Source organism: Schistocerca cancellata, chromosome 6 (assembly GCF_023864275.1).
Source record: "Schistocerca cancellata isolate TAMUIC-IGC-003103 chromosome 6, iqSchCanc2.1, whole genome shotgun sequence".
Classification (NCBI taxonomy): domain Eukaryota; kingdom Metazoa; phylum Arthropoda; class Insecta; order Orthoptera; family Acrididae; genus Schistocerca; species Schistocerca cancellata.
The window spans coordinates 614,845,865-614,863,752 of NC_064631.1; the positions used below are offsets into that span (position 1 = coordinate 614,845,865).

Below are 17,888 nucleotides of genomic sequence, written 5' to 3' on the forward strand. Positions count from 1 at the left end.
ATGTCATGCTTGGCGATGTCATTCGTTTACGAGCGTCGCTACAGTGTGCATGCATTTTATCCATGTGAAGAGGCGTAAGCAGATGCTACCATTCTGCGAGATTCCTGCAGAAGGTATACGAACTGCGTTGATATGCACAGCACAAGTCAAGGCCTCCGTGGCGCAATCGGCTAGCGCGTTCGGCTGTTAACCGAAAGGTTGGTGGTTCGAGCCCACCCGGGGGCGAAATCGTTTTAACCGTCACCCAGGTGAGGACATACGTCAACTTTGTTAGAGATACACAGCTAGTGTGACAACTTGGCTGTGTTGAGTGATGCCACAGAGCCTTATACACATTCAGCCAAGTGACACTGTAGGTAAAAACATGGCCCTACACAGACGTTCTACTGTTTTCCTATTTATTCGTCATGTGTGACACTGCAGTAGAGCGACGCCCACTACAAAAGACGTATTCTTTACATTCAATTTCAGCGTATACGTCGCGAGTGCCATATGACAGGGCCTGTCTCTCGATGTCGATTTCTATTTGGTGTCTCTTAAGTGTCGGTCTGCAGTAGGCCGCTGCTGGCCGAGCGACGTGCAGTCGCCTTACATGAAGCCCCATGGGCAACGCCAGTGCCACTGTGGACAACAGCATACTGCAGCCAGAGAGAGGAGCCGAAAGGCGCATTTCGCAGTCGAGCCACGCAATCCAACAAACTGTGCACTAGGTCAAGATTGTGCAGACCGCAAACGTTTGGTGGCACGACGCTCGTCGTCGATCGTAAGGGCGAAACAGTCAAGAGATTTGGAAAACGGCAATGTGGACACCCCCAGCAGCAGCAGCAGCTGTGTGCCAAATCCGTTATCTGGTCGAGGGCTGCAAGATTCAGTATGATGAAGTGACAATTCGGGGATAGCTCACAAACGCGCAGCTGCCGCCTTCTTAGCTCAGTGGTAGAGCACTGGTCTCGTAAACCAGGGGTCGTGAGTTCGAACCTCACAGAAGGCATTCATTTTTTTAACCTTCCCGCAAGGAGCGGAGCTATCGCGAGCAGCATCTAACACATGGCAGTACACTGAATGGAAGGGATGTTCTACAACCTATAACAAGTATCCTACTGGCCTCAGAGGTTTTCTGATTGCATAGGGAGAACAGTGGTTTGTATGCATTTTGTAGTATAATGTCATGCTTGGCGATGTCATTCGTTTACGAGCGTCGCTACAGTGTGCATGCATTTTATCCATGTGAAGAGGCGTAAGCAGATGCTACCATTCTGCGAGATTCCTGCAGAAGGTATACGAACTGCGTTGATATGCACAGCACAAGTCAAGGCCTCCGTGGCGCAATCGGCTAGCGCGTTCGGCTGTTAACCGAAAGGTTGGTGGTTCGAGCCCACCCGGGGGCGAAATCGTTTTAACCGTCACCCAGGTGAGGACATACGTCAGCTTTGTTAGAGATACACAGCTAGTGTGACAACTTGGCTGTGTTGAGTGATGCCACAGAGCCTTATACACATTCAGCCAAGTGACACTGTAGGTAAAAACATGGCCCTACACAGACGTTCTACTGTTTTCCTATTTATTCGTCATGTGTGACACTGCAGTAGAGCGACGCCCACTACAAAAGACGTATTCTTTACATTCAATTTCAGCGTATACGTCGCGAGTGCCATATGACAGGGCCTGTCTCTCGATGTCGATTTCTATTTGGTGTCTCTTAAGTGTCGGTCTGCAGTAGGCCGCTGCTGGCCGAGCGACGTGCAGTCGCCTTACATGAAGCCCCATGGGCAACGCCAGTGCCACTGTGGACAACAGCATACTGCAGCCAGAGAGAGGAGCCGAAAGGCGCATTTCGCAGTCGAGCCACGCAATCCAACAAACTGTGCACTAGGTCAAGATTGTGCAGACCGCAAACGTTTGGTGGCACGACGCTCGTCGTCGATCGTAAGGGCGAAACAGTCAAGAGATTTGGAAAACGGCAATGTGGACACCCCCAGCAGCAGCAGCAGCTGTGTGCCAAATCCGTTATCTGGTCGAGGGCTGCAAGATTCAGTATGATGAAGTGACAATTCGGGGATAGCTCACAAACGCGCAGCTGCCGCCTTCTTAGCTCAGTGGTAGAGCACTGGTCTCGTAAACCAGGGGTCGTGAGTTCGAACCTCACAGAAGGCATTCATTTTTTTAACCTTCCCGCAAGGAGCGGAGCTATCGCGAGCAGCATCTAACACATGGCAGTACACTGAATGGAAGGGATGTTCTACAACCTATAACAAGTATCCTACTGGCCTCAGAGGTTTTCTGATTGCCTAGGGAGAACAGTGGTTTGTATGCATTTTGTAGTATAATGTCATGCTTGGCGATGTCATTCGTTTACGAGCGTCGCTACAGTGTGCATGCATTTTATCCATGTGAAGAGGCGTAAGCAGATGCTACCATTCTGCGAGATTCCTGCAGAAGGTATACGAACTGCGTTGATATGCACAGCACAAGTCAAGGCCTCCGTGGCGCAATCGGCTAGCGCGTTCGGCTGTTAACCGAAAGGTTGGTGGTTCGAGCCCACCCGGGGGCGAAATCGTTTTAACCGTCACCCAGGTGAGGACATACGTCAACTTTGTTAGAGATACACAGCTAGTGTGACAACTTGGCTGTGTTGAGTGATGCCACAGAGCCTTATACACATTCAGCCAAGTGACACTGTAGGTAAAAACATGGCCCTACACAGACGTTCTACTGTTTTCCTATTTATTCGTCATGTGTGACACTGCAGTAGAGCGACGCCCACTACAAAAGACGTATTCTTTACATTCAATTTCAGCGTATACGTCGCGAGTGCCATATGACAGGGCCTGTCTCTCGATGTCGATTTCTATTTGGTGTCTCTTAAGTGTCGGTCTGCAGTAGGCCGCTGCTGGCCGAGCGACGTGCAGTCGCCTTACATGAAGCCCCATGGGCAACGCCAGTGCCACTGTGGACAACAGCATACTGCAGCCAGAGAGAGGAGCCGAAAGGCGCATTTCGCAGTCGAGCCACGCAATCCAACAAACTGTGCACTAGGTCAAGATTGTGCAGACCGCAAACGTTTGGTGGCACGACGCTCGTCGTCGATCGTAAGGGCGAAACAGTCAAGAGATTTGGAAAACGGCAATGTGGACACCCCCAGCAGCAGCAGCAGCTGTGTGCCAAATCCGTTATCTGGTCGAGGGCTGCAAGATTCAGTATGATGAAGTGACAATTCGGGGATAGCTCACAAACGCGCAGCTGCCGCCTTCTTAGCTCAGTGGTAGAGCACTGGTCTCGTAAACCAGGGGTCGTGAGTTCGAACCTCACAGAAGGCATTCATTTTTTTAACCTTCCCGCAAGGAGCGGAGCTATCGCGAGCAGCATCTAACACATGGCAGTACACTGAATGGAAGGGATGTTCTACAACCTATAACAAGTATCCTACTGGCCTCAGAGGTTTTCTGATTGCATAGGGAGAACAGTGGTTTGTATGCATTTTGTAGTATAATGTCATGCTTGGCGATGTCATTCGTTTACGAGCGTCGCTACAGTGTGCATGCATTTTATCCATGTGAAGAGGCGTAAGCAGATGCTACCATTCTGCGAGATTCCTGCAGAAGGTATACGAACTGCGTTGATATGCACAGCACAAGTCAAGGCCTCCGTGGCGCAATCGGCTAGCGCGTTCGGCTGTTAACCGAAAGGTTGGTGGTTCGAGCCCACCCGGGGGCGAAATCGTTTTAACCGTCACCCAGGTGAGGACATACGTCAGCTTTGTTAGAGATACACAGCTAGTGTGACAACTTGGCTGTGTTGAGTGATGCCACAGAGCCTTATACACATTCAGCCAAGTGACACTGTAGGTAAAAACATGGCCCTACACAGACGTTCTACTGTTTTCCTATTTATTCGTCATGTGTGACACTGCAGTAGAGCGACGCCCACTACAAAAGACGTATTCTTTACATTCAATTTCAGCGTATACGTCGCGAGTGCCATATGACAGGGCCTGTCTCTCGATGTCGATTTCTATTTGGTGTCTCTTAAGTGTCGGTCTGCAGTAGGCCGCTGCTGGCCGAGCGACGTGCAGTCGCCTTACATGAAGCCCCATGGGCAACGCCAGTGCCACTGTGGACAACAGCATACTGCAGCCAGAGAGAGGAGCCGAAAGGCGCATTTCGCAGTCGAGCCACGCAATCCAACAAACTGTGCACTAGGTCAAGATTGTGCAGACCGCAAACGTTTGGTGGCACGACGCTCGTCGTCGATCGTAAGGGCGAAACAGTCAAGAGATTTGGAAAACGGCAATGTGGACACCCCCAGCAGCAGCAGCAGCTGTGTGCCAAATCCGTTATCTGGTCGAGGGCTGCAAGATTCAGTATGATGAAGTGACAATTCGGGGATAGCTCACAAACCCGCAGCTGCCGCCTTCTTAGGTCAGTGGTAGAGCACTGGTCTCGTAAACCAGGGGTCGTGAGTTCGAACCTCACAGAAGGCATTCATTTTTTTAACCTTCCCGCAAGGAGCGGAGCTATCGCGAGCAGCATCTAACACATGGCAGTACACTGAATGGAAGGGATGTTCTACAACCTATAACAAGTATCCTACTGGCCTCAGAGGTTTTCTGATTGCATAGGGAGAACAGTGGTTTGTATGCATTTTGTAGTATAATGTCATGCTTGGCGATGTCATTCGTTTACGAGCGTCGCTACAGTGTGCATGCATTTTATCCATGTGAAGAGGCGTAAGCAGATGCTACCATTCTGCGAGATTCCTGCAGAAGGTATACGAACTGCGTTGATATGCACAGCACAAGTCAAGGCCTCCGTGGCGCAATCGGCTAGCGCGTTCGGCTGTTAACCGAAAGGTTGGTGGTTCGAGCCCACCCGGGGGCGAAATCGTTTTAACCGTCACCCAGGTGAGGACATACGTCAGCTTTGTTAGAGATACACAGCTAGTGTGACAACTTGGCTGTGTTGAGTGATGCCACAGAGCCTTATACACATTCAGCCAAGTGACACTGTAGGTAAAAACATGGCCCTACACAGACGTTCTACTGTTTTCCTATTTATTCGTCATGTGTGACACTGCAGTAGAGCGACGCCCACTACAAAAGACGTATTCTTTACATTCAATTTCAGCGTATACGTCGCGAGTGCCATATGACAGGGCCTGTCTCTCGATGTCGATTTCTATTTGGTGTCTCTTAAGTGTCGGTCTGCAGTAGGCCGCTGCTGGCCGAGCGACGTGCAGTCGCCTTACATGAAGCCCCATGGGCAACGCCAGTGCCACTGTGGACAACAGCATACTGCAGCCAGAGAGAGGAGCCGAAAGGCGCATTTCGCAGTCGAGCCACGCAATCCAACAAACTGTGCACTAGGTCAAGATTGTGCAGACCGCAAACGTTTGGTGGCACGACGCTCGTCGTCGATCGTAAGGGCGAAACAGTCAAGAGATTTGGAAAACGGCAATGTGGACACCCCCAGCAGCAGCAGCAGCTGTGTGCCAAATCCGTTATCTGGTCGAGGGCTGCAAGATTCAGTATGATGAAGTGACAATTCGGGGATAGCTCACAAACCCGCAGCTGCCGCCTTCTTAGCTCAGTGGTAGAGCACTGGTCTCGTAAACCAGGGGTCGTGAGTTCGAACCTCACAGAAGGCATTCATTTTTTTAACCTTCCCGCAAGGAGCGGAGCTATCGCGAGCAGCATCTAACACATGGCAGTACACTGAATGGAAGGGATGTTCTACAACCTATAACAAGTATCCTACTGGCCTCAGAGGTTTTCTGATTGCATAGGGAGAACAGTGGTTTGTATGCATTTTGTAGTATAATGTCATGCTTGGCGATGTCATTCGTTTACGAGCGTCGCTACAGTGTGCATGCATTTTATCCATGTGAAGAGGCGTAAGCAGATGCTACCATTCTGCGAGATTCCTGCAGAAGGTATACGAACTGCGTTGATATGCACAGCACAAGTCAAGGCCTCCGTGGCGCAATCGGCTAGCGCGTTCGGCTGTTAACCGAAAGGTTGGTGGTTCGAGCCCACCCGGGGGCGAAATCGTTTTAACCGTCACCCAGGTGAGGACATACGTCAACTTTGTTAGAGATACACAGCTAGTGTGACAACTTGGCTGTGTTGAGTGATGCCACAGAGCCTTATACACATTCAGCCAAGTGACACTGTAGGTAAAAACATGGCCCTACACAGACGTTCTACTGTTTTCCTATTTATTCGTCATGTGTGACACTGCAGTAGAGCGACGCCCACTACAAAAGACGTATTCTTTACATTCAATTTCAGCGTATACGTCGCGAGTGCCATATGACAGGGCCTGTCTCTCGATGTCGATTTCTATTTGGTGTCTCTTAAGTGTCGGTCTGCAGTAGGCCGCTGCTGGCCGAGCGACGTTCAGTCGCCTTACATGAAGCCCCATGGGCAACGCCAGTGCCACTGTGGACAACAGCATACTGCAGCCAGAGAGAGGAGCCGAAAGGCGCATTTCGCAGTCGAGCCACGCAATCCAACAAACTGTGCACTAGGTCAAGATTGTGCAGACCGCAAACGTTTGGTGGCACGACGCTCGTCGTCGATCGTAAGGGCGAAACAGTCAAGAGATTTGGAAAACTGCAATGTGGACACCCCCAGCAGCAGCTGTGTGCCAAATCCGTTATCTGGTCGAGGGCTGCAAGATTCAGTATGATGAAGTGACAATTCGGGGATAGCTCACAAACGCGCAGCTGCCGCTTTCTTAGCTCAGTGGTAGAGCACTGGTCTCGTAAACCAGGGGTCGTGAGTTCGAACCTCACAGAAGGCATTCATTTTTTTAACCTTCCCGCAAGGAGCGGAGCTATCGCGAGCAGCATCTAACACATGGCAGTACACTGAATGGAAGGGATGTTCTACAACCTATAACAAGTATCCTACTGGCCTCAGAGGTTTTCTGATTGCATAGGGAGAACAGTGGTTTGTATGCATTTTGTAGTATAATGTCATGCTTGGCGATGTCATTCGTTTACGAGCGTCGCTACAGTGTGCATGCATTTTATCCATGTGAAGAGGCGTAAGCAGATGCTATCATTCTGCGAGATTCCTGCAGAAGGTATACGAACTGCGTTGATATGCACAGCACAAGTCAAGGCCTCCGTGGCGCAATCGGCTAGCGCGTTCGGCTGTTAACCGAAAGGTTGGTGGTTCGAGCCCACCCGGGGGCGAAATCGTTTTAACCGTCACCCAGGTGAGGACATACGTCAACTTTGTTAGAGATACACAGCTAGTGTGACAACTTGGCTGTGTTGAGTGATGCCACAGAGCCTTATACACATTCAGCCAAGTGACACTGTAGGTAAAAACATGGCCCTACACAGACGTTCTACTGTTTTCCTATTTATTCGTCATGTGTGACACTGCAGTAGAGCGACGCCCACTACAAAAGACGTATTCTTTACATTCAATTTCAGCGTATACGTCGCGAGTGCCATATGACAGGGCCTGTCTGTCGATGTCGATTTCTATTTGGTGTCTCTTAAGTGTCGGTCTGCAGTAGGCCGCTGCTGGCCGAGCGACGTTCAGTCGCCTTACATGAAGCCCCATGGGCAACGCCAGTGCCACTGTGGACAACAGCATACTGCAGCCAGAGAGAGGAGCCGAAAGGCGCATTTCGCAGTCGAGCCACGCAATCCAACAAACTGTGCACTAGGTCAAGATTGTGCAGACCGCAAACGTTTGGTGGCACGACGCTCGTCGTCGATCGTAAGGGCGAAACAGTCAAGAGATTTGGAAAACTGCAATGTGGACACCCCCAGCAGCAGCTGTGTGCCAAATCCGTTATCTGGTCGAGGGCTGCAAGATTCAGTATGATGAAGTGACAATTCGGGGATAGCTCACAAACGCGCAGCTGCCGCTTTCTTAGCTCAGTGGTAGAGCACTGGTCTCGTAAACCAGGGGTCGTGAGTTCGAACCTCACAGAAGGCATTCATTTTTTTAACCTTCCCGCAAGGAGCGGAGCTATCGCGAGCAGCATCTAACACATGGCAGTACACTGAATGGAAGGGATGTTCTACAACCTATAACAAGTATCCTACTGGCCTCAGAGGTTTTCTGATTGCATAGGGAGAACAGTGGTTTGTATGCATTTTGTAGTATAATGTCATGCTTGGCGATGTCATTCGTTTACGAGCGTCGCTACAGTGTGCATGCATTTTATCCATGTGAAGAGGCGTAAGCAGATGCTACCATTCTGCGAGATTCCTGCAGAAGGTATACGAACTGCGTTGATATGCACAGCACAAGTCAAGGCCTCCGTGGCGCAATCGGCTAGCGCGTTCGGCTGTTAACCGAAAGGTTGGTGGTTCGAGCCCACCCGGGGGCGAAATCGTTTTAACCGTCACCCAGGTGAGGACATACGTCAACTTTGTTAGAGATACACAGCTAGTGTGACAACTTGGCTGTGTTGAGTGATGCCACAGAGCCTTATACACATTCAGCCAAGTGACACTGTAGGTAAAAACATGGCCCTACACAGACGTTCTACTGTTTTCCTATTTATTCGTCATGTGTGACACTGCAGTAGAGCGACGCCCACTACAAAAGACGTATTCTTTACATTCAATTTCAGCGTATACGTCGCGAGTGCCATATGACAGGGCCTGTCTCTCGATGTCGATTTCTATTTGGTGTCTCTTAAGCGTCGGTCTGCAGTAGGCCGCTGCTGGCCGAGCGACGAGCAGTCGACTTACATGAAGCCCCATGGGCAACGCCAGTGCCACTGTGGACAACAGCATACTGCAGCCAGAGAGAGGCGCCGAAAGGCGCATTTCGCAGTCGAGCCACGCAATCCAACAAACTGTGCACTAGGTCAAGATTGTGCAGACCGCAAACGTTTGGTGGCACGACGCTCGTCGTCGATCGTAAGGGCGAAACAGTCAAGAGATTTGGAAAACGGCAATGTGGACACCCCCAGCAGCAGCAGCAGCTGTGTGCCAAATCCGTTATCTGGTCGAGGGCTGCAAGATTCAGTATGATGAAGTGACAATTCGGGGATAGCTCACAAACGCGCAGCTGCCGCCTTCTTAGCTCAGTGGTAGAGCACTGGTCTCGTAAACCAGGGGTCGTGAGTTCGAACCTCACAGAAGGCATTCATTTTTTTAACCTTCCCGCAAGGAGCGGAGCTATCGCGAGCAGCATCTAACACATGGCAGTACACTGAATGGAAGGGATGTTCTACAACCTATAACAAGTATCCTACTGGCCTCAGAGGTTTTCTGATTGCATAGGGAGAACAGTGGTTTGTATGCATTTTGTAGTATAATGTCATGCTTGGCGATGTCATTCGTTTACGAGCGTCGCTACAGTGTGCATGCATTTTATCCATGTGAAGAGGCGTAAGCAGATGCTACCATTCTGCGAGATTCCTGCAGAAGGTATACGAACTGCGTTGATATACACAGCACAAGTCAAGGCCTCCGTGGCGCAATCGGCTAGCGCGTTCGGCTGTTAACCGAAAGGTTGGTGGTTCGAGCCCACCCGGGGGCGAAATCGTTTTAACCGTCACCCAGGTGAGGACATACGTCAGCTTTGTTAGAGATACACAGCTAGTGTGACAACTTGGCTGTGTTGAGTGATGCCACAGAGCCTTATACACATTCAGCCAAGTGACACTGTAGGTAAAAACATGGCCCTACACAGACGTTCTACTGTTTTCCTATTTATTCGTCATGTGTGACACTGCAGTAGAGCGACGCCCACTACAAAAGACGTATTCTTTACATTCAATTTCAGCGTATACGTCGCGAGTGCCATATGACAGGGCCTGTCTCTCGATGTCGATTTCTATTTGGTGTCTCTTAAGTGTCGGTCTGCAGTAGGCCGCTGCTGGCCGAGCGACGTGCAGTCGCCTTACATGAAGCCCCATGGGCAACGCCAGTGCCACTGTGGACAACAGCATACTGCAGCCAGAGAGAGGAGCCGAAAGGCGCATTTCGCAGTCGAGCCACGCAATCCAACAAACTGTGCACTAGGTCAAGATTGTGCAGACCGCAAACGTTTGGTGGCACGACGCTCGTCGTCGATCGTAAGGGCGAAACAGTCAAGAGATTTGGAAAACTGCAATGTGGACACCCCCAGCAGCAGCTGTGTGCCAAATCCGTTATCTGGTCGAGGGCTGCAAGATTCAGTATGATGAAGTGACAATTCGGGGATAGCTCACAAACGCGCAGCTGCCGCTTTCTTAGCTCAGTGGTAGAGCACTGGTCTCGTAAACCAGGGGTCGTGAGTTCGAACCTCACAGAAGGCATTCATTTTTTTAACCTTCCCGCAAGGAGCGGAGCTATCGCGAGCAGCATCTAACACATGGCAGTACACTGAATGGAAGGGATGTTCTACAACCTATAACAAGTATCCTACTGGCCTCAGAGGTTTTCTGATTGCATAGGGAGAACAGTGGTTTGTATGCATTTTGTAGTATAATGTCATGCTTGGCGATGTCATTCGTTTACGAGCGTCGCTACAGTGTGCATGCATTTTATCCATGTGAAGAGGCGTAAGCAGATGCTACCATTCTGCGAGATTCCTGCAGAAGGTATACGAACTGCGTTGATATGCACAGCACAAGTCAAGGCCTCCGTGGCGCAATCGGCTAGCGCGTTCGGCTGTTAACCGAAAGGTTGGTGGTTCGAGCCCACCCGGGGGCGAAATCGTTTTAACCGTCACCCAGGTGAGGACATACGTCAACTTTGTTAGAGATACACAGCTAGTGTGACAACTTGGCTGTGTTGAGTGATGCCACAGAGCCTTATACACATTCAGCCAAGTGACACTGTAGGTAAAAACATGGCCCTACACAGACGTTCTACTGTTTTCCTATTTATTCGTCATGTGTGACACTGCAGTAGAGCGACGCCCACTACAAAAGACGTATTCTTTACATTCAATTTCAGCGTATACGTCGCGAGTGCCATATGACAGGGCCTGTCTCTCGATGTCGATTTCTATTTGGTGTCTCTTAAGCGTCGGTCTGCAGTAGGCCGCTGCTGGCCGAGCGACGAGCAGTCGACTTACATGAAGCCCCATGGGCAACGCCAGTGCCACTGTGGACAACAGCATACTGCAGCCAGAGAGAGGCGCCGAAAGGCGCATTTCGCAGTCGAGCCACGCAATCCAACAAACTGTGCACTAGGTCAAGATTGTGCAGACCGCAAACGTTTGGTGGCACGACGCTCGTCGTCGATCGTAAGGGCGAAACAGTCAAGAGATTTGGAAAACGGCAATGTGGACACCCCCAGCAGCAGCAGCAGCTGTGTGCCAAATCCGTTATCTGGTCGAGGGCTGCAAGATTCAGTATGATGAAGTGACAATTCGGGGATAGCTCACAAACGCGCAGCTGCCGCCTTCTTAGCTCAGTGGTAGAGCACTGGTCTCGTAAACCAGGGGTCGTGAGTTCGAACCTCACAGAAGGCATTCATTTTTTTAACCTTCCCGCAAGGAGCGGAGCTATCGCGAGCAGCATCTAACACATGGCAGTACACTGAATGGAAGGGATGTTCTACAACCTATAACAAGTATCCTACTGGCCTCAGAGGTTTTCTGATTGCATAGGGAGAACAGTGGTTTGTATGCATTTTGTAGTATAATGTCATGCTTGGCGATGTCATTCGTTTACGAGCGTCGCTACAGTGTGCATGCATTTTATCCATGTGAAGAGGCGTAAGCAGATGCTACCATTCTGCGAGATTCCTGCAGAAGGTATACGAACTGCGTTGATATGCACAGCACAAGTCAAGGCCTCCGTGGCGCAATCGGCTAGCGCGTTCGGCTGTTAACCGAAAGGTTGGTGGTTCGAGCCCACCCGGGGGCGAAATCGTTTTAACCGTCACCCAGGTGAGGACATACGTCAGCTTTGTTAGAGATACACAGCTAGTGTGACAACTTGGCTGTGTTGAGTGATGCCACAGAGCCTTATACACATTCAGCCAAGTGACACTGTAGGTAAAAACATGGCCCTACACAGACGTTCTACTGTTTTCCTATTTATTCGTCATGTGTGACACTGCAGTAGAGCGACGCCCACTACAAAAGACGTATTCTTTACATTCAATTTCAGCGTATACGTCGCGAGTGCCATATGACAGGGCCTGTCTCTCGATGTCGATTTCTATTTGGTGTCTCTTAAGCGTCGGTCTGCAGTAGGCCGCTGCTGGCCGAGCGACGAGCAGTCGACTTACATGAAGCCCCATGGGCAACGCCAGTGCCACTGTGGACAACAGCATACTGCAGCCAGAGAGAGGCGCCGAAAGGCGCATTTCGCAGTCGAGCCACGCAATCCAACAAACTGTGCACTAGGTCAAGATTGTGCAGACCGCAAACGTTTGGTGGCACGACGCTCGTCGTCGATCGTAAGGGCGAAACAGTCAAGAGATTTGGAAAACGGCAATGTGGACACCCCCAGCAGCAGCAGCAGCTGTGTGCCAAATCCGTTATCTGGTCGAGGGCTGCAAGATTCAGTATGATGAAGTGACAATTCGGGGATAGCTCACAAACGCGCAGCTGCCGCCTTCTTAGCTCAGTGGTAGAGCACTGGTCTCGTAAACCAGGGGTCGTGAGTTCGAACCTCACAGAAGGCATTCATTTTTTTAACCTTCCCGCAAGGAGCGGAGCTATCGCGAGCAGCATCTAACACATGGCAGTACACTGAATGGAAGGGATGTTCTACAACCTATAACAAGTATCCTACTGGCCTCAGAGGTTTTCTGATTGCATAGGGAGAACAGTGGTTTGTATGCATTTTGTAGTATAATGTCATGCTTGGCGATGTCATTCGTTTACGAGCGTCGCTACAGTGTGCATGCATTTTATCCATGTGAAGAGGCGTAAGCAGATGCTACCATTCTGCGAGATTCCTGCAGAAGGTATACGAACTGCGTTGATATACACAGCACAAGTCAAGGCCTCCGTGGCGCAATCGGCTAGCGCGTTCGGCTGTTAACCGAAAGGTTGGTGGTTCGAGCCCACCCGGGGGCGAAATCGTTTTAACCGTCACCCAGGTGAGGACATACGTCAGCTTTGTTAGAGATACACAGCTAGTGTGACAACTTGGCTGTGTTGAGTGATGCCACAGAGCCTTATACACATTCAGCCAAGTGACACTGTAGGTAAAAACATGGCCCTACACAGACGTTCTACTGTTTTCCTATTTATTCGTCATGTGTGACACTGCAGTAGAGCGACGCCCACTACAAAAGACGTATTCTTTACATTCAATTTCAGCGTATACGTCGCGAGTGCCATATGACAGGGCCTGTCTCTCGATGTCGATTTCTATTTGGTGTCTCTTAAGTGTCGGTCTGCAGTAGGCCGCTGCTGGCCGAGCGACGTGCAGTCGCCTTACATGAAGCCCCATGGGCAACGCCAGTGCCACTGTGGACAACAGCATACTGCAGCCAGAGAGAGGAGCCGAAAGGCGCATTTCGCAGTCGAGCCACGCAATCCAACAAACTGTGCACTAGGTCAAGATTGTGCAGACCGCAAACGTTTGGTGGCACGACGCTCGTCGTCGATCGTAAGGGCGAAACAGTCAAGAGATTTGGAAAACTGCAATGTGGACACCCCCAGCAGCAGCTGTGTGCCAAATCCGTTATCTGGTCGAGGGCTGCAAGATTCAGTATGATGAAGTGACAATTCGGGGATAGCTCACAAACGCGCAGCTGCCGCTTTCTTAGCTCAGTGGTAGAGCACTGGTCTCGTAAACCAGGGGTCGTGAGTTCGAACCTCACAGAAGGCATTCATTTTTTTAACCTTCCCGCAAGGAGCGGAGCTATCGCGAGCAGCATCTAACACATGGCAGTACACTGAATGGAAGGGATGTTCTACAACCTATAACAAGTATCCTACTGGCCTCAGAGGTTTTCTGATTGCATAGGGAGAACAGTGGTTTGTATGCATTTTGTAGTATAATGTCATGCTTGGCGATGTCATTCGTTTACGAGCGTCGCTACAGTGTGCATGCATTTTATCCATGTGAAGAGGCGTAAGCAGATGCTACCATTCTGCGAGATTCCTGCAGAAGGTATACGAACTGCGTTGATATGCACAGCACAAGTCAAGGCCTCCGTGGCGCAATCGGCTAGCGCGTTCGGCTGTTAACCGAAAGGTTGGTGGTTCGAGCCCACCCGGGGGCGAAATCGTTTTAACCGTCACCCAGGTGAGGACATACGTCAACTTTGTTAGAGATACACAGCTAGTGTGACAACTTGGCTGTGTTGAGTGATGCCACAGAGCCTTATACACATTCAGCCAAGTGACACTGTAGGTAAAAACATGGCCCTACACAGACGTTCTACTGTTTTCCTATTTATTCGTCATGTGTGACACTGCAGTAGAGCGACGCCCACTACAAAAGACGTATTCTTTACATTCAATTTCAGCGTATACGTCGCGAGTGCCATATGACAGGGCCTGTCTCTCGATGTCGATTTCTATTTGGTGTCTCTTAAGCGTCGGTCTGCAGTAGGCCGCTGCTGGCCGAGCGACGAGCAGTCGACTTACATGAAGCCCCATGGGCAACGCCAGTGCCACTGTGGACAACAGCATACTGCAGCCAGAGAGAGGCGCCGAAAGGCGCATTTCGCAGTCGAGCCACGCAATCCAACAAACTGTGCACTAGGTCAAGATTGTGCAGACCGCAAACGTTTGGTGGCACGACGCTCGTCGTCGATCGTAAGGGCGAAACAGTCAAGAGATTTGGAAAACGGCAATGTGGACACCCCCAGCAGCAGCAGCAGCTGTGTGCCAAATCCGTTATCTGGTCGAGGGCTGCAAGATTCAGTATGATGAAGTGACAATTCGGGGATAGCTCACAAACGCGCAGCTGCCGCCTTCTTAGCTCAGTGGTAGAGCACTGGTCTCGTAAACCAGGGGTCGTGAGTTCGAACCTCACAGAAGGCATTCATTTTTTTAACCTTCCCGCAAGGAGCGGAGCTATCGCGAGCAGCATCTAACACATGGCAGTACACTGAATGGAAGGGATGTTCTACAACCTATAACAAGTATCCTACTGGCCTCAGAGGTTTTCTGATTGCATAGGGAGAACAGTGGTTTGTATGCATTTTGTAGTATAATGTCATGCTTGGCGATGTCATTCGTTTACGAGCGTCGCTACAGTGTGCATGCATTTTATCCATGTGAAGAGGCGTAAGCAGATGCTACCATTCTGCGAGATTCCTGCAGAAGGTATACGAACTGCGTTGATATGCACAGCACAAGTCAAGGCCTCCGTGGCGCAATCGGCTAGCGCGTTCGGCTGTTAACCGAAAGGTTGGTGGTTCGAGCCCACCCGGGGGCGAAATCGTTTTAACCGTCACCCAGGTGAGGACATACGTCAGCTTTGTTAGAGATACACAGCTAGTGTGACAACTTGGCTGTGTTGAGTGATGCCACAGAGCCTTATACACATTCAGCCAAGTGACACTGTAGGTAAAAACATGGCCCTACACAGACGTTCTACTGTTTTCCTATTTATTCGTCATGTGTGACACTGCAGTAGAGCGACGCCCACTACAAAAGACGTATTCTTTACATTCAATTTCAGCGTATACGTCGCGAGTGCCATATGACAGGGCCTGTCTCTCGATGTCGATTTCTATTTGGTGTCTCTTAAGTGTCGGTCTGCAGTAGGCCGCTGCTGGCCGAGCGACGTGCAGTCGCCTTACATGAAGCCCCATGGGCAACGCCAGTGCCACTGTGGACAACAGCATACTGCAGCCAGAGAGAGGAGCCGAAAGGCGCATTTCGCAGTCGAGCCACGCAATCCAACAAACTGTGCACTAGGTCAAGATTGTGCAGACCGCAAACGTTTGGTGGCACGACGCTCGTCGTCGATCGTAAGGGCGAAACAGTCAAGAGATTTGGAAAACGGCAATGTGGACACCCCCAGCAGCAGCAGCAGCTGTGTGCCAAATCCGTTATCTGGTCGAGGGCTGCAAGATTCAGTATGATGAAGTGACAATTCGGGGATAGCTCACAAACCCGCAGCTGCCGCCTTCTTAGGTCAGTGGTAGAGCACTGGTCTCGTAAACCAGGGGTCGTGAGTTCGAACCTCACAGAAGGCATTCATTTTTTTAACCTTCCCGCAAGGAGCGGAGCTATCGCGAGCAGCATCTAACACATGGCAGTACACTGAATGGAAGGGATGTTCTACAACCTATAACAAGTATCCTACTGGCCTCAGAGGTTTTCTGATTGCATAGGGAGAACAGTGGTTTGTATGCATTTTGTAGTATAATGTCATGCTTGGCGATGTCATTCGTTTACGAGCGTCGCTACAGTGTGCATGCATTTTATCCATGTGAAGAGGCGTAAGCAGATGCTACCATTCTGCGAGATTCCTGCAGAAGGTATACGAACTGCGTTGATATGCACAGCACAAGTCAAGGCCTCCGTGGCGCAATCGGCTAGCGCGTTCGGCTGTTAACCGAAAGGTTGGTGGTTCGAGCCCACCCGGGGGCGAAATCGTTTTAACCGTCACCCAGGTGAGGACATACGTCAGCTTTGTTAGAGATACACAGCTAGTGTGACAACTTGGCTGTGTTGAGTGATGCCACAGAGCCTTATACACATTCAGCCAAGTGACACTGTAGGTAAAAACATGGCCCTACACAGACGTTCTACTGTTTTCCTATTTATTCGTCATGTGTGACACTGCAGTAGAGCGACGCCCACTACAAAAGACGTATTCTTTACATTCAATTTCAGCGTATACGTCGCGAGTGCCATATGACAGGGCCTGTCTCTCGATGTCGATTTCTATTTGGTGTCTCTTAAGTGTCGGTCTGCAGTAGGCCGCTGCTGGCCGAGCGACGTGCAGTCGCCTTACATGAAGCCCCATGGGCAACGCCAGTGCCACTGTGGACAACAGCATACTGCAGCCAGAGAGAGGAGCCGAAAGGCGCATTTCGCAGTCGAGCCACGCAATCCAACAAACTGTGCACTAGGTCAAGATTGTGCAGACCGCAAACGTTTGGTGGCACGACGCTCGTCGTCGATCGTAAGGGCGAAACAGTCAAGAGATTTGGAAAACGGCAATGTGGACACCCCCAGCAGCAGCAGCAGCTGTGTGCCAAATCCGTTATCTGGTCGAGGGCTGCAAGATTCAGTATGATGAAGTGACAATTCGGGGATAGCTCACAAACCCGCAGCTGCCGCCTTCTTAGCTCAGTGGTAGAGCACTGGTCTCGTAAACCAGGGGTCGTGAGTTCGAACCTCACAGAAGGCATTCATTTTTTTAACCTTCCCGCAAGGAGCGGAGCTATCGCGAGCAGCATCTAACACATGGCAGTACACTGAATGGAAGGGATGTTCTACAACCTATAACAAGTATCCTACTGGCCTCAGAGGTTTTCTGATTGCATAGGGAGAACAGTGGTTTGTATGCATTTTGTAGTATAATGTCATGCTTGGCGATGTCATTCGTTTACGAGCGTCGCTACAGTGTGCATGCATTTTATCCATGTGAAGAGGCGTAAGCAGATGCTACCATTCTGCGAGATTCCTGCAGAAGGTATACGAACTGCGTTGATATGCACAGCACAAGTCAAGGCCTCCGTGGCGCAATCGGCTAGCGCGTTCGGCTGTTAACCGAAAGGTTGGTGGTTCGAGCCCACCCGGGGGCGAAATCGTTTTAACCGTCACCCAGGTGAGGACATACGTCAGCTTTGTTAGAGATACACAGCTAGTGTGACAACTTGGCTGTGTTGAGTGATGCCACAGAGCCTTATACACATTCAGCCAAGTGACACTGTAGGTAAAAACATGGCCCTACACAGACGTTCTACTGTTTTCCTATTTATTCGTCATGTGTGACACTGCAGTAGAGCGACGCCCACTACAAAAGACGTATTCTTTACATTCAATT

At 50.4% G+C, this 17,888-nt stretch overlaps 31 non-coding genes across 31 annotated transcripts; all 31 read left to right on the forward strand.

The window, feature by feature from the left end:
* Positions 1 to 151: 151 nt before the first annotated feature.
* Trnan-guu (transfer RNA asparagine (anticodon GUU)) lies at positions 152 to 225 on the forward strand. The gene has a single exon. It is a non-coding gene; the product is annotated as a tRNA-Asn (tRNA).
* Positions 226 to 919: 694 nt separating this feature from the next.
* Trnat-cgu (transfer RNA threonine (anticodon CGU)) lies at positions 920 to 991 on the forward strand. The gene has a single exon. It is a non-coding gene; the product is annotated as a tRNA-Thr (tRNA).
* Positions 992 to 1,314: 323 nt separating this feature from the next.
* Positions 1,315 to 1,388, forward strand: Trnan-guu (transfer RNA asparagine (anticodon GUU)). The gene has a single exon. It is a non-coding gene; the product is annotated as a tRNA-Asn (tRNA).
* A 694-nt stretch (positions 1,389 to 2,082) lies between these two features.
* Positions 2,083 to 2,154, forward strand: Trnat-cgu (transfer RNA threonine (anticodon CGU)). The gene has a single exon. It is a non-coding gene; the product is annotated as a tRNA-Thr (tRNA).
* Positions 2,155 to 2,477: 323 nt separating this feature from the next.
* On the forward strand, positions 2,478 to 2,551 carry Trnan-guu (transfer RNA asparagine (anticodon GUU)). The gene has a single exon. It is a non-coding gene; the product is annotated as a tRNA-Asn (tRNA).
* A 694-nt stretch (positions 2,552 to 3,245) lies between these two features.
* On the forward strand, positions 3,246 to 3,317 carry Trnat-cgu (transfer RNA threonine (anticodon CGU)). Its single transcript has one exon. It is a non-coding gene; the product is annotated as a tRNA-Thr (tRNA).
* A 323-nt stretch (positions 3,318 to 3,640) lies between these two features.
* Trnan-guu (transfer RNA asparagine (anticodon GUU)) lies at positions 3,641 to 3,714 on the forward strand. The gene has a single exon. It is a non-coding gene; the product is annotated as a tRNA-Asn (tRNA).
* A 694-nt stretch (positions 3,715 to 4,408) lies between these two features.
* Trnat-cgu (transfer RNA threonine (anticodon CGU)) lies at positions 4,409 to 4,480 on the forward strand. The gene has a single exon. It is a non-coding gene; the product is annotated as a tRNA-Thr (tRNA).
* A 323-nt stretch (positions 4,481 to 4,803) lies between these two features.
* Trnan-guu (transfer RNA asparagine (anticodon GUU)) lies at positions 4,804 to 4,877 on the forward strand. Its single transcript has one exon. It is a non-coding gene; the product is annotated as a tRNA-Asn (tRNA).
* Positions 4,878 to 5,571: 694 nt separating this feature from the next.
* On the forward strand, positions 5,572 to 5,643 carry Trnat-cgu (transfer RNA threonine (anticodon CGU)). The gene has a single exon. It is a non-coding gene; the product is annotated as a tRNA-Thr (tRNA).
* A 323-nt stretch (positions 5,644 to 5,966) lies between these two features.
* Positions 5,967 to 6,040, forward strand: Trnan-guu (transfer RNA asparagine (anticodon GUU)). Its single transcript has one exon. It is a non-coding gene; the product is annotated as a tRNA-Asn (tRNA).
* A 688-nt stretch (positions 6,041 to 6,728) lies between these two features.
* Positions 6,729 to 6,800, forward strand: Trnat-cgu (transfer RNA threonine (anticodon CGU)). Its single transcript has one exon. It is a non-coding gene; the product is annotated as a tRNA-Thr (tRNA).
* Positions 6,801 to 7,123: 323 nt separating this feature from the next.
* Positions 7,124 to 7,197, forward strand: Trnan-guu (transfer RNA asparagine (anticodon GUU)). Its single transcript has one exon. It is a non-coding gene; the product is annotated as a tRNA-Asn (tRNA).
* Positions 7,198 to 7,885: 688 nt separating this feature from the next.
* Positions 7,886 to 7,957, forward strand: Trnat-cgu (transfer RNA threonine (anticodon CGU)). The gene has a single exon. It is a non-coding gene; the product is annotated as a tRNA-Thr (tRNA).
* Positions 7,958 to 8,280: 323 nt separating this feature from the next.
* On the forward strand, positions 8,281 to 8,354 carry Trnan-guu (transfer RNA asparagine (anticodon GUU)). Its single transcript has one exon. It is a non-coding gene; the product is annotated as a tRNA-Asn (tRNA).
* A 694-nt stretch (positions 8,355 to 9,048) lies between these two features.
* Positions 9,049 to 9,120, forward strand: Trnat-cgu (transfer RNA threonine (anticodon CGU)). The gene has a single exon. It is a non-coding gene; the product is annotated as a tRNA-Thr (tRNA).
* Positions 9,121 to 9,443: 323 nt separating this feature from the next.
* Positions 9,444 to 9,517, forward strand: Trnan-guu (transfer RNA asparagine (anticodon GUU)). The gene has a single exon. It is a non-coding gene; the product is annotated as a tRNA-Asn (tRNA).
* Positions 9,518 to 10,205: 688 nt separating this feature from the next.
* On the forward strand, positions 10,206 to 10,277 carry Trnat-cgu (transfer RNA threonine (anticodon CGU)). Its single transcript has one exon. It is a non-coding gene; the product is annotated as a tRNA-Thr (tRNA).
* Positions 10,278 to 10,600: 323 nt separating this feature from the next.
* Trnan-guu (transfer RNA asparagine (anticodon GUU)) lies at positions 10,601 to 10,674 on the forward strand. Its single transcript has one exon. It is a non-coding gene; the product is annotated as a tRNA-Asn (tRNA).
* Positions 10,675 to 11,368: 694 nt separating this feature from the next.
* Positions 11,369 to 11,440, forward strand: Trnat-cgu (transfer RNA threonine (anticodon CGU)). Its single transcript has one exon. It is a non-coding gene; the product is annotated as a tRNA-Thr (tRNA).
* A 323-nt stretch (positions 11,441 to 11,763) lies between these two features.
* On the forward strand, positions 11,764 to 11,837 carry Trnan-guu (transfer RNA asparagine (anticodon GUU)). Its single transcript has one exon. It is a non-coding gene; the product is annotated as a tRNA-Asn (tRNA).
* Positions 11,838 to 12,531: 694 nt separating this feature from the next.
* Positions 12,532 to 12,603, forward strand: Trnat-cgu (transfer RNA threonine (anticodon CGU)). The gene has a single exon. It is a non-coding gene; the product is annotated as a tRNA-Thr (tRNA).
* Positions 12,604 to 12,926: 323 nt separating this feature from the next.
* Positions 12,927 to 13,000, forward strand: Trnan-guu (transfer RNA asparagine (anticodon GUU)). Its single transcript has one exon. It is a non-coding gene; the product is annotated as a tRNA-Asn (tRNA).
* Positions 13,001 to 13,688: 688 nt separating this feature from the next.
* Trnat-cgu (transfer RNA threonine (anticodon CGU)) lies at positions 13,689 to 13,760 on the forward strand. The gene has a single exon. It is a non-coding gene; the product is annotated as a tRNA-Thr (tRNA).
* A 323-nt stretch (positions 13,761 to 14,083) lies between these two features.
* Trnan-guu (transfer RNA asparagine (anticodon GUU)) lies at positions 14,084 to 14,157 on the forward strand. Its single transcript has one exon. It is a non-coding gene; the product is annotated as a tRNA-Asn (tRNA).
* Positions 14,158 to 14,851: 694 nt separating this feature from the next.
* Positions 14,852 to 14,923, forward strand: Trnat-cgu (transfer RNA threonine (anticodon CGU)). Its single transcript has one exon. It is a non-coding gene; the product is annotated as a tRNA-Thr (tRNA).
* A 323-nt stretch (positions 14,924 to 15,246) lies between these two features.
* On the forward strand, positions 15,247 to 15,320 carry Trnan-guu (transfer RNA asparagine (anticodon GUU)). The gene has a single exon. It is a non-coding gene; the product is annotated as a tRNA-Asn (tRNA).
* A 694-nt stretch (positions 15,321 to 16,014) lies between these two features.
* Trnat-cgu (transfer RNA threonine (anticodon CGU)) lies at positions 16,015 to 16,086 on the forward strand. The gene has a single exon. It is a non-coding gene; the product is annotated as a tRNA-Thr (tRNA).
* A 323-nt stretch (positions 16,087 to 16,409) lies between these two features.
* On the forward strand, positions 16,410 to 16,483 carry Trnan-guu (transfer RNA asparagine (anticodon GUU)). The gene has a single exon. It is a non-coding gene; the product is annotated as a tRNA-Asn (tRNA).
* A 694-nt stretch (positions 16,484 to 17,177) lies between these two features.
* Positions 17,178 to 17,249, forward strand: Trnat-cgu (transfer RNA threonine (anticodon CGU)). The gene has a single exon. It is a non-coding gene; the product is annotated as a tRNA-Thr (tRNA).
* Positions 17,250 to 17,572: 323 nt separating this feature from the next.
* Positions 17,573 to 17,646, forward strand: Trnan-guu (transfer RNA asparagine (anticodon GUU)). Its single transcript has one exon. It is a non-coding gene; the product is annotated as a tRNA-Asn (tRNA).
* The last annotated feature ends 242 nt before the right edge of the window (positions 17,647 to 17,888 follow it).